Below are 12,761 nucleotides of genomic sequence, written 5' to 3'. Positions count from 1 at the left end.
TGATTTTTGCTATGGTCTCCTTTCTTTCTTTTGCATTTATTTCTGCTCTAATTTTTAAGATTTCTTTCCTTCTACTAACCCTGGGGTTCTTCATTTCTTCCTTTTCTAGTTGCTTTAGGTGTAGAGTTAGGTTATTTATTTGACTTTTTTCTTGTTTCTTGAGGTGTGCCTGTATTGCTATGAACTTTTCCCTTAGGACTGCTTTTACTGTGTCCCACAGGTTTTGGGTTGTTGTGTTTTCATTTTCATTCGTTTCTATGCAAATTTTTATTTCTTCTGTGATTTGTTGGTTATTCAGCAGCGTGTTGTTCAGCCTCCATATGTTGGAATTTTTAATAGTTTTTCTCCTGTAATTGAGATCTAATCTTACTGCATTGTGGTCAGAAAAGATGCTTGGAATGATTTCTATTTTTTTGAATTTACCAAGGCTAGCTTTATGGCCCAGGATGTGATCGATCCTGGAGAAGGTTCCATGTGCGCTTGAGAAAAAGGTAAAATTCATTGTTTTGGGATGAAATGTCCTATAGATATCAATTAGGTCTAACTGGTCTATTGTATCATTTAAAGTTTGTGTTTCCTTGTTAATTTTCTGTTTAGTTGATCTATCCATAGGTGTGAGTGGGGTATTAAAGTCTCCCACTATTATTGTGTTATTGTTAATTTCTCCTTTCATACTTGTTAGCATTTGTCTTACATACTGCGGTGCTCCCGTGTTGGGTGCATATATATTTATAATTGTTATATCTCCTTCTTGGATTGATCCTCTGATCATTATGTAGTGACCTTCTTTGTCTCTTTTCACAGCCTTTGTTTTAAAGTCTATTTTATCTGATATGAGTATTGCTACTCCTGCTTTCTTTTGGTCCCTATTTGCATGGAAAATCTTTTTCCAGCCCCTCACTTTCAGTCTGTATGTGTCCCCTGTTTTGAGGTGGGTCTCTTGTAGACAACATATGTAGGGGTCTTGTTTTTGTATCCATTCAGCCAGTCTTTGTCTTTTGGTTGGGGCATTCAACCCGTTTACGTTTAAGGTAATTACTGATAAGTATGATCCCGTTTCCATTTACTTTATTGTTTGGGGTTCAAATTTATACACCATTTTTGTGTTTCCTGTCTAGAGAATATCCTTTAGTATTTGTTGTAGAGATGGTTTGGTGGTGCAGAATTCTCTCAGCTTTTGCTTGTCTGAGAAGCTTTTGATTTCTCCTTCATACTTGAATAAAATCCTTGCTGGGTACAATAATCTGGGCTGTAGGTTATTTTCTTTCATCATTTTAAGTATGTCTTGCATTCCCTCCTGGCTTGAAGAGTTTCTATTGAAAAATCAGCTGTTATCCTTATGGGATTTCCCTTGTGTGTTATTTGTTGTTTTTCCCTTGCTGCTTTTAATATTTGTTCTTTGTGTTTGATCTTTGTTAATTTGATTAATATGTGTCTTGGGGTGTTTTGCCTTGGGTTTATCCTGTTTGCGACTCTCTGGGTTTCTTGGACTTGGGTGATTATTTCCTTCCCCAGTTTAGGGAAGTTTTCAACTATTATCTCCTCAAGTATTTTCTCATGGTCTTTCTTTTTGTCTTCTTCTGGAACCCCTATGATTCGAATGTTGTAGCGTTTAATATTGTCCTGGAGGTCTCTGAGATTGTCCTCATTTCTTTTAATTCGTTTTTCTTTTATTCTCTCTGATTCATTTATTTCTACCATTCTATCTTCTAATTCACTAATCCTATCTTCTGTTTCTGTTATTCTACTATTTGTTGACTCCAGAGTGTTTTTAATTTCATTTATTGCATTATTCATTATATATTGACTCTTTTTTATTTCTTCTAGGCCCTTGTTAAACCTTTCTTGCATCTTCTCAATCCTTGTCTCCAAGCTATTTATCTGTGATTCCACTTAAATTTCAAGATTTTGGATCAATTTCACTATCATTATTCGGAATTGTTTTATCAGGTAGATTCCCTATCTCTTCCTCTTTTGTTTGGTTTGGTGGGCATTTATCCTGTTCCTTTATCTGCTGGCTATTCCTCTGTCTCTTCATCTTGTTTAAATTGCTGAGTTTGGGGTGTCCTTTCTGTATTCTGGCAGTTTGTGGAGTTCTCTTTATTGTGGCTTTTCCTCGCTGTGTGTGAGTTTGTACAGGTGGCTTGTCAAGGTTTCCTGGTTAGGGAAGCTTGTGTCGGTGTTCTGATGGGTGGAGCTGTATTTCTTCTCTTTGTTCAGTCGCGCTGTGGGGAGGGAGGGAGGGATGCTGCAAACAAATAACACTGGCGTGCGCTCGCAGTGCCTCAGCCACACTGGGTCTGCCCCCGCTCACGGCGCGTGTAGCCTCCCTGCCCACACTGCTCGGGCTCTAGGTTGTTCCGCCGGGAACAATCCGAGGCTGGCCCTGGGTTGCATGTACCTCCCAGGTCCAAGCCGCTCAGGTTCAGGCACTCGGGTAGTCCTCAGAGGCGCAGACTCAGTTGGGCCTGAGTTTTGTGCTCTTCCCAGGTCCGAGCAGCTCAAGTGATGAGGTGTTTGGCGAGCACCAATGCTGCGACTTATCGCCTCCCCGCCACTCGGTTATCTGGGCGTAAAACTGGCGCACCTTCTCATGCAGATGTTAACCGTCCAGACCCCCAAGAAGTTTTAGTTAGCAAAGAAGCCTGCTTACAGTTTTATAGATAATGTCTCTCTGGGGCTGCGATTGCCCCCTTCCGGCTCTGGCTGCCTGTCACTGGAGGGGGAAGGTCTGCAGCCGGCTATCTCTGTTCAATTCTTTGTTCCGTGCACTGGCCTGGTGGTATCTTAAGTTGGGGCTGGCTTTTCGCGTTGTAGATATCCCACAGTCTGGTTTGCTAGCCCAGATTATTTCGCTCAGATAGTGCTCAGGGTATTCAGGCCAGATTCTTACTCTAAGCGATGCAGCCCGCGCTGCGCCTCCCTGCCCAGCCCCCACTTGCTAATGGCGCGTGCAGGCGTCTACCATGCTTCTCCGCTGGGGGAGTTACCGTAGGACTCACAATCTTCGAGTTTTAACTGTTTATTTATTTTTTCTTCCTGTTATGTTGCCCTCTGTGCTTCCAAAGCTCGGCACAGATTCGGCAGTGAGAAGGTTTCCTGGTGTTTGGAAACTTCTCTCTTTTTAAGACTCCCTTCCCGGGACGGAACTCTGTCCCTCCCTCTTTTGTCTCTTTTTTTGTCTTTTATATTTTTTCCTACCTCCTTTCGAAGAGTTGGATTGCTTTTGTGGGTGCCGGATGTCCTCTGCCAGCATTCAGAAGTTGTTTTGTGGAATTTACTCGACGTTTAAATGCTCTTTTGATGAATTTGTGGGGGAGAAAGTGTTCTCCCTGTCCTACTCCTCCGCCATCTTGGCTCCTCCTCCCTATCTCAATTTCAAATTCGTTTTAGCTACATATGTGAACATGCTCTCTAGGTCACATGATTTAATCTTATGTATTGCTAATAAGTGAAATTTTTGGAATACCTTGCTCAAAAGAGAGATGTTTTCTTCCAGAAAGTCCGCTTGTGAAGCAGATCTTTGAAAAGTTTGTTGCTTTTTATTAAACCCATAAAGGTTAACCTGTCAAACTAAACTTTTCATACTGTTGGTTTCAAATATTCTGAAAGGCTCCTTTCTTTTCAAGACCTTTTTAAAAAGTTCTTCACTGATCACTATACATACACCACTCTCATCCTACCTAAAAGATTCCAGCTGATAATTTGCAACTATACTCCAAAGTTTTGTGGAAATGTGAAAGAAAATCATTCAGCTCATCTGTTTCAGAGACAGAATTTGTGTAGCATAGCCTTTTTATCACAAGATCCTCAGACAAAGCCTGAAAAGCATATTCTTCAATCATAGATCTCAAAACTGAGTCCCTAGTAAGTGTATAATCATACAAAGAAGATCTAACGGAGGTTTCTGAACCAGTTGATTCATCCTTAGGAGTCCCATCTTGAATTTCTGAAGAAATATGTGCCATCTCAAAGAAAGTCTTTCTTCAGATATTTTTCTCATTTGTCTGATTTTACACACTGCAACTTCAAATGCTGCTTGGCTGGCCTACAGACCTCTCTAGACCATCACAGAGGTCCTCAAAGTCACCTAGCAATTGAAGGGTAACTGTGACATCACAAAGTCACTGGTCTTCGAGCAATTGAAGGATAATGTTCAACCAGTGCTTACTTCAGCATCAACTTAAAATACACACTGCTTACAGAAATACTAACCAAAGCCATGAAGGCTGCAAAACCTCATTCCTAAAGAATTTTTACACAGAAAAATCATATCAATAAATCTACTTGAAATCTGAACTAAAAGCGATTTATCATCCTTCTAGACACACATTCTTAATATTCATTACTGTTACGCATGCAAACTTGGATCTACTCGCTACTGTGAAGTAAAATCAATCAACTGACTGAGTTACAGTGAAAGCATGTGTTTATTGTAGGACTGAGCAAGGTTTCCTAGCAGTCTTTGGTGCTTCAAAGACCCAAATTCACAAATACTTTCAGGGGAAGGATTTTAATGACTGATCACACACCTGTGATCAGTTTTGGGGCATTGTACTAATGGCCTGTTACTGAGGATATTGGGAGTCAACATCATCGACCGTCTGCTTCCAACTACTCTGTGGTCTATGTACGTACATTTCAGCCTGGTTGGAGCTTTAACATTTCTAAAACTGTTCACAGTGTATTGCTCAGAATGTTATCTATGGCCTTTGAGGAGGAACTAAAGACCTTTCTGCTACGTCTGCTACATCACCTCAGTCGTGTCCGACTCTGTGTGACCCCATAGACGGCAGCCCACCAGGCTCCCCTGTCTCTGGGATTCTCCAGGGAAGAGCACTGGAATGGGTTGCCATTTCCTTCTCCAATGCATGAAAGTTAAAAGTGAAAGTATCATTACTATCTTCAGTTGCTTGATTATTTTCCTTAATTTCTGGCTTTTCTAGCTTCTCTGATTAAAATTACTCTTGGAAAATGAGGAGGTCTACAGGCTTCCCAGCTCTTGAACTGTGTGAGTCAGCAACAACTTTTGCTATTTCCTGTTGACCTGGAGCATGGAGTTGGAAATAATTCTGAGATCTAAGGTTGGTATCAACATTTTCTGCAATGGAAACATATCTATTTTATATAGATATTTGTATATCTATATACATAAATATGCATATAAATAGGTATATCTGCTGTCACTTCAGACGTGTCCAACTCTGTGTGACCCCACAGACGGCAGCCCACCAGGCTCCTCTGTCCCAAGATTCTCCAGGCAAGAACATTCGAGTGGGTTGCTATGTCCTTCTCCAATGCATGAAAGTGAAAAGTGAAAGGGAAGTCACTCAGTTGTACCGATCTATTTGTGACACCATGGACTGCAGCCTACCAGGCTCCTCCATCCATGGGATTGGCCAGGCAAGAGTAGTGGAGTGGGGTGCCGTCACCTTCTCATATATATATAAATATATATACATTTTTTCTATATCTGAGTATTTTTTCATTAAACCTGGGCAAACTTTTGAAAATTGGTAGGTATTTATTAAAAGGAGAGAGGGGAGTGGTTTAAAAGAGTCCTTATATGTTAGATGTAGCCAATAAAACATATTTTGAAGTATTTCCACTTACATATATTCAATAACTGAGTAGAGTCTTGAGTCATTCTGCATTTGGGTTTTAATTTTTCCATGTTGTTATACCTAATGGGAATTAAAAGTCAATGTGATTTTTTTATACCCAAACTCATACACACATGGGTATGTATGTGGATATGTCAAAATAAAATTTTAGGCAACATTATTCAGGTGGCCAAACACTTTGCTTGCTCCCAAGATCTTAAATGAACTGTTTGGGAAGCCCAACATTGCTTAATAAATTACTGGCTGAATGCTTTAGATACTGTTGCTGAAAGGCTCTCCTTTAATCTAGTTCGTCTTCCACTATTGTTTCTGTAATAAGAGATGGCGTTCTTACATATGAGGAAACCTTGAGGCCATACAATTGTTACTCTCATTTGCTTAGAGATATTGTTTGAAGAAAGCTGTTGTTCTCCCACATTGGATACAATTTTAAACATTCAAGTCTGTAATAGCATAGGAACATGTTGGAACCACATGCACAATGGTCAACTAGCTGGATTTAGGATAAACAGCTACCCACTTAATGGCTAAAAGAGATGCCAAGGGCATTGTGCATAGATCATAGACAGGCTCTTCTGACTAGCTGAACACTGAAATTATATGAGGTGTACATCAAAATTACTTCTCCACAATTCAGTATGTAAAGTTTTCTTTCATCACTTTCAACTTCTGGTAACAAATATTTCAATAGAAATCACTGATGATCAAAATTTATCTTGCTTCATGCCACAGGGGTTCAGCTTCCTGCCCCCATCCACATCATTTATCTTGTTCCTTGTCCTCCTTTGTATTTTTGAGGTAGCCACATTAGAGAAAATCTAACAAGATAACAAAAACAGTCTCAATATATTATGTTAATGGAAAAATATATTATAGGCTGTGTATTTTGCAATATTTTACCCAGTTGTCACAGAAGTATGGCACAAATTCTCTAACAGGCAACTTAAAACCAGCAGTATAATATATAATAAGTAACTATCATAGAATATTCTCAGAAAACAATTTCTTATTCAAAACATTGAGGGAAAACAAAGGTACGAGAATACAGTAATTCTCAGTGTTCATAGGAAAACTTAGGGTAAACAGTACATTTGAATTCTCTGCTGCTGCTGCTAAGTTGCTTCAGTTGTGTCCGACTCTGTGTGACCCCAGAGATGGCAACCCACCAGGCTCACCAATCCCTGGGATTATCCAGGCAAGAACACTGGAGTGGGTGGCCATTTCCTTCTCAGTATTACACAAAGTAAGATCATGACATCTGGTCCCACACTTTCATGGGAAATGGAAGTGGAAAAGACAGAAGCAGTGACAGATTACCTCTTTTGGCTCTAAATTCACTGCAGATGGTGATGGAAGCTATAAAATTAGAAGACAATTTCTTCCTGGAAGAAAAGCTCTCACAAATTTAGAAAGCATGTTAAAAAGTGAAGACATGACTTGATCAATGGAGGCACTTTGAGTCACATCTATGGTCTTTCCAGTAGACATGTACAGATGTGAGAACACCAAACTGCTCTGCTAGGAATGACTTGTGTGTATCCATTGAATTGCAAGGACATAAATCCAGTCAAACATAAAGGAAATCAACTCTGAAGAAGAATTAGAATCACTGATGCTGAAGATGAGTCTTCAAAGCTTTGACCACCTGAGCAAAGAAATGACTCAGTGGAAAAAAAAAAAAAAAAAAACCTGATTCTTAGGAAACAATGAAATCAGGAGGAGACATGGGTGAGAACGAAGGAGAAGGTTGTATAGCTTCACCCATTCAATGGATATGATTTCAGGCAGACCCTGGGTGATGCAGAGGGCAGAAAGCCCTTGTGTGCAGTCCAAGGGATCACAGAGAGTAAGACATGGCTTTGTGACTGAATAACAACAAGATTTCAGTTAATAAAATGGATCTTCCAGGGTCATGGTGGAGGTCTCATAATGTTAGAGGAATAGGAGGCACAGTCCACTTTCTCCTCCACAAATCCATCAAAGGATCGACTGCACATGGACCACCTTCCAGAAATCAACTTGAACGATGTTGATGGTCCCTAGAAACCAAGAAATGAAAATCCATCTCTTAAAAAGGAGGTAGGACAAAATAAGAGATGGACATGAAGAAAAGGTTTTAGGGAACGAGACTCCCCTTGGAGAGGGAGTCGTAAAGGAGGAAAATTAAAACAAGATAGGAAACCCTCTCTCAAAAGTGTCAGTGGGAGGAAAAAGAAAAAAACAGAACCAGGGGAAAAAGAACAAAAACACAGATTATGCCAATAAATGCAATTACTAGCCAAAAAGTCACTCAGATTCTTCTGTCCACAGTCATACATGAGGTCTGGGAGGAGACCTGTGGTGTATCAAACACAGTATTGTTAGAACCAGGATTTAGTGCCCTGAGGACAATCTGATGGAGCTAATGTGACAAAGAACATAAACCATGGGAAAACTAGAGACAGCCATTTTAGAAAGGACTTTTCCTACAAGAAGGCTCTAAGTCCACATAGTGAACCATGGCACACTCACAGACCAGAAAACTAGAAAATACCAAAGAAGACCAAGCCAGCTTCCATTGAAGACCCTTTCCTCCATGGAGGTAGAGAGGAATGTATATGACTGCCAGAGGCAGAAGCAAATAGGTTACTAGTAACTTGGTCCTACAGACATCCCCTACCAAGCTCTAAGCTGGTTAAAATTTGCTAATGATGAATTCCTGAGTTCATGGACAGTTCACATAGGCCGGGATCATGACAGCCTGGGGTCAGCTACCCTGAAGAGACACATGGAACACCTGAGGCTGTGGGCTCTGGCACAGGTAGCAAACTGTGTGGTTGAGACCAGAGAGCTGCATAAGGCATGGGCCACCTAGGACTGTGTCTTGTCCTCCAACCAGCCACCTGAGATTTTTGACTTGTGAAGAGCAAAAAGCACCGAGCCAATCATGGTCATTGCCCTTGCTGAGCACCTAAGTGCCTGACTGGCTGGGAAGTGCATGAAACACACGACCCACTTGGGACCATGCCCTCACGTATCAACAGGGAGGCTGAGCGTGTGGACCCAGGAAGAACATGTCACATTTGTCAGTGGCAAGCCCAATGTGGTCAATCCACCTCAAGCACCCACATATCCCAGAGGTATTTGTTTTCAGTGTCCCACCTCACCGCCAAAACACCAAGCAAGTGAGGTCAAATAAGAGGCTACCACACCCTCGTTTCATGTTGAAAGCCAGATATGGAGAGGCTTTCAAATAAAAGAAGGAAATATAAACAAAGGAGCATAAACCAACCCAGAAGTGATAGGTTCAACAGCATAAATCTTCAATTAATGCCAATTAATTCAATTAATGTTCAACTGAGGTACAATAGTAGAATTTGACAACAAGTACAAGCTTCAACTAGGGACTATCTGACACTGTACTGACACCAAAAAGCAATTTTTTTTTTTTTAATTCTGAGATCTATTTCTATATGATTTCTGTAACTTTTAACAATGCTAGGCCTTTTTAATACCCTAAACTTTTATTTCTGTTAACTCTTATTACCTTTCAAATAAAAACAACACGTCTGTGTTTTAAACACTTGTTATATATATAAGAATGAATTCGATCTCCGTTTTCTTTTCTTGTACTATTTAAATGAGTCTAATTTTTATTCTTGGTTCTTAACTTTTGCTTTCCAAAAATGGTTATCAATGTTGTAACTTTAGGAATACAATTTTTAGGATCAGATTTCACTTATGAGGGCATCAGATTTCAGACACGCTGAAACCATAATCTCAAAAACCTAGCCAATCTTGTCACATGGACTGCAGCCTTGTCTAACTCAATGAAAGTAAGCCATGCCCTGTGGTGCCACCCAGGATGGGCGAGTAATGGTGGAGAGTTCTGAAAGAATGTGGTCTATGGAGAAGGGAATGGCAAACTACATCAGTATTCTTGTCTTGAGAACACCATGAACAGTATGAAACACATGATAGGATACTGAAAGAGGAAATCCCCGGGTCGGTTGGTAGGTATCCAGTATGCTACTGGAGATCAGTGGAGACATAACTGCAGAAAGAAAGAAGGGATGAAGACAAAGCAAAACTAATATCCAGATATGGGTGTGACTGGTAATAGAGGCAAGGTCTGATGCTGTAAAGAGCAATATTACATAGGAAATTGGAATGTCAGTTCCATGAATCAAGGCAAACTGGAAGTGATCAAACCGGAGATGATAAAAGTGAACGTCAACATTCTAGGTATCAGCGAACTAAAAGGGACTGGAATGGGTGAATTTAACTCAGATGACCATTATATCTACTACTGTGAACGGGAATACCTTAGAAGAAATGGAGGAGCCAGCATGGTCAACAAAAGAGTCTTACATGCAGTACTTAGATGCAATCTCAAAGATGAAAGAATGATCTCTGTTCGTTTCCAAGGCAAACCATTCAATATCACGGTAATCCAAGCCTTTGCCCCAATGAGAAATGCTGAAGAAGCTGAAGTTGAATGGTACTGTGAAGACCTGCAAGACCTTTTAGAACTAATATCCAAAAAAGATGTCCTTTTCATTAAAGGGGATTGGAATGTAAAGGTAGGAAGTCAAGAAATACTTGGAGTAACAGGCAAATTTGGCCTGGGAATACTGAATGAAGCAGGGCAAAGGCTAATAGAGTTTTTCCAAGAGAACACACTGGTCATAGCAAACACCCTCTTCAAACAACACAAGAGAAGATGGTCAACACCAAAATCACCAAAATCAGATTAATTCTACCTTTGCAGCCAAAGATGGAGAAACTCTATAAAGTCAGCAAAAACAAGACCAGGAGCTGACTGTAGCTCAGATCATGAACTCCTTTATTGCCAAATTCAGACTTGAATTAAAGAAAGTAGGGAAAACCACTAGACCATTCAGGTATGACCTAAGTCAAATCCCTTATCATTATACAGTGAAATATAGATTTAAGGGACTAGATCTAATAGACAAAGTTCCTGATGACCAATGGATGGGTATTTATGACACTGTACAGGAGACAGGGACTAAGACCATCCGTGTAGACACGAAATGCAAAAATGCAAAATGGCTGCCTGAGGAGGCCTTACAAATAGCTGTGAAAAAAAGAGAAGCAAAAAGCAAAGCAAAGAAAAGATATATGTATCTGAAAGCAGAGATCCAAAAGAATAGCAAACAGAGATAAGAAAGCCTTCCTCAGAGATCAATTCAAAGAAATAGAAGAAAACAACATAATGGGAAAGACTAGAGTTCTCTTCAAGAAAATTAGATACAAAGGGAATATTTCATGCAAAGATGGGTTCAATAAAGGGAAGAAATGGTAAGGATCAAACAGAAGCAGAAGATATTATGGAGAGGTGGCAAGAATACACAGGGAAATTGTACAAAAATGACTTTCAAGACCCAGATAATCACAATGGTGTGATCACTCACCTAGAGCCAAACATCTTGGAATGTGAAATCGAGAGGGCCTTAGAAAGCCTCACTATGAACAAAGCTAGTGGAGGTGATAGAATTCCAGTTGAACTATCTCAAATGTTGAAAGATAATGCTGTGAAAGTGCTGCACTCAATATGCCAGCAAATGTGGAAAACTCAGCAGTGGCCACAGGACTGGAAAAGGTCAGTTTTCACTCCAATTCCAAAGAAAGGCAATGACAATGAATGCTCGAACTTCTTCACAGTTGCACTTATTTCACACGCTAGTAAAGCAATGCTCAAAATTCTCCAAGCCAGGCTTCAGCAATATGTGAACTGTGAACTTCCAGATGTTCAAGCTGGTTTTAGGAAAGGCAGAGGAACCAGAGATCGCATTGCCAATATCCGATGGATCATCAAAAAAGCAAGAGAGTTCCAGATAAACACCTATTTCTGCTTTATTGACTATGCCAAATCCTTTGACTGTGTGAATCACAATAAACCGTGGAAGATTCTGAAAGAGACGGGTATACCAGACCACCTGACCTGCCTTGGATGAACCTATATGCAGGTCAGGAAGCAACAGTTAGACCTAGGCATGGAACAACAGACTGGTTTTGTATATGAAAAGGAGGACATCAGGCTTTGTATTATCACCTGCTTATTTAACTTGTAGGCAGAGTACATCATGAGAAACGCTGGGCTGAAAGAAGCACAAGCTGGAATTCAGATTACCGGGAGAAATATCAATAACCTCAGATTTGCAGATGACACCAACCTTATTGCAGAAAGTGAAGAGGAACTAAAAAGTCTCTTGATGAAAGTCAAAGAGAAGACTGGAAAATTTGGCTTAAAGCTCAACATTCTGAAAACGAAGACCATGGCATCTGGTCCCATCACTTCATGGGAAATAGATGGGGAAACAGTGGAAAGATTGTCAGACTTTACTTTTTTGCGGCTCCAAAACCACTGCAGATGGTGATTGCAGCCTTGAAATTTAAACACGCTTACCCCTTGGAAGGAAAGTTATGCCCAACCTAGATAGCATATTAAAAATCAGTGGCATTACATTGCCAACAAAGTTTGTCTAGTCAAGGATCTGGTTTTTCTAGTGATCATGTATGAATGTGAGAGTTGGACTGTGAAGAAAGCTGAGTGCTGAAGAATTGATGCTTTTGAACTGCGGTGATGGATAAAATTTTTGAGAGTCCCTTGTACTGCAAGGAAATCCAGCCTGTCCATCCTAAAGGAGATCAGTCCTGGGTGTTCATTGGAAGGACTGATGCTAAAGCTGAAATTCCAATACTTTGCTCACTCATGCAAAGTGTTGACTCATTGAGAAAGACCCAGATGCTCGGAGGGAATGGGGTCAAGACGAGAATGGGACTACAGAGGATGGAAGGCTGGATGGCATCACCGAATCAATAGACATGAGCGTGAGTGAACTCAGTGAACAGGTAGCCCTGGTGTGCTGCGATTCATGGGGTTGCAAAGAGTCGGTGATGAAGGACCAACTGAACTTAACTGAGAAAGGAGGATATAAATGAAACAGAGTGTGGTGCGGGGAAAAAAAATGAAAGAAAGAAGGAAAGCAGGAAAAGGTCTGATGTAGCAATGATAGATGCCCCACAATGAGAAATGTAGGTGTCTAGATGGAGAACACCAAAACTAAAAGGGTTGGGGTACATGGAAAATCTTGAGGAAATAAAAGTTGGAATCACCCTTAAATGAGTCAAGAC

Source organism: Bos taurus, chromosome Y (assembly GCF_002263795.3).
Source record: "Bos taurus isolate L1 Dominette 01449 registration number 42190680 breed Hereford chromosome Y, ARS-UCD2.0, whole genome shotgun sequence".
In the NCBI taxonomy this organism is placed as follows: domain Eukaryota; kingdom Metazoa; phylum Chordata; class Mammalia; order Artiodactyla; family Bovidae; genus Bos; species Bos taurus.
The sequence above is the reverse complement of the archived record's forward strand: the minus strand, read 5'-3'. Positions refer to the sequence as shown.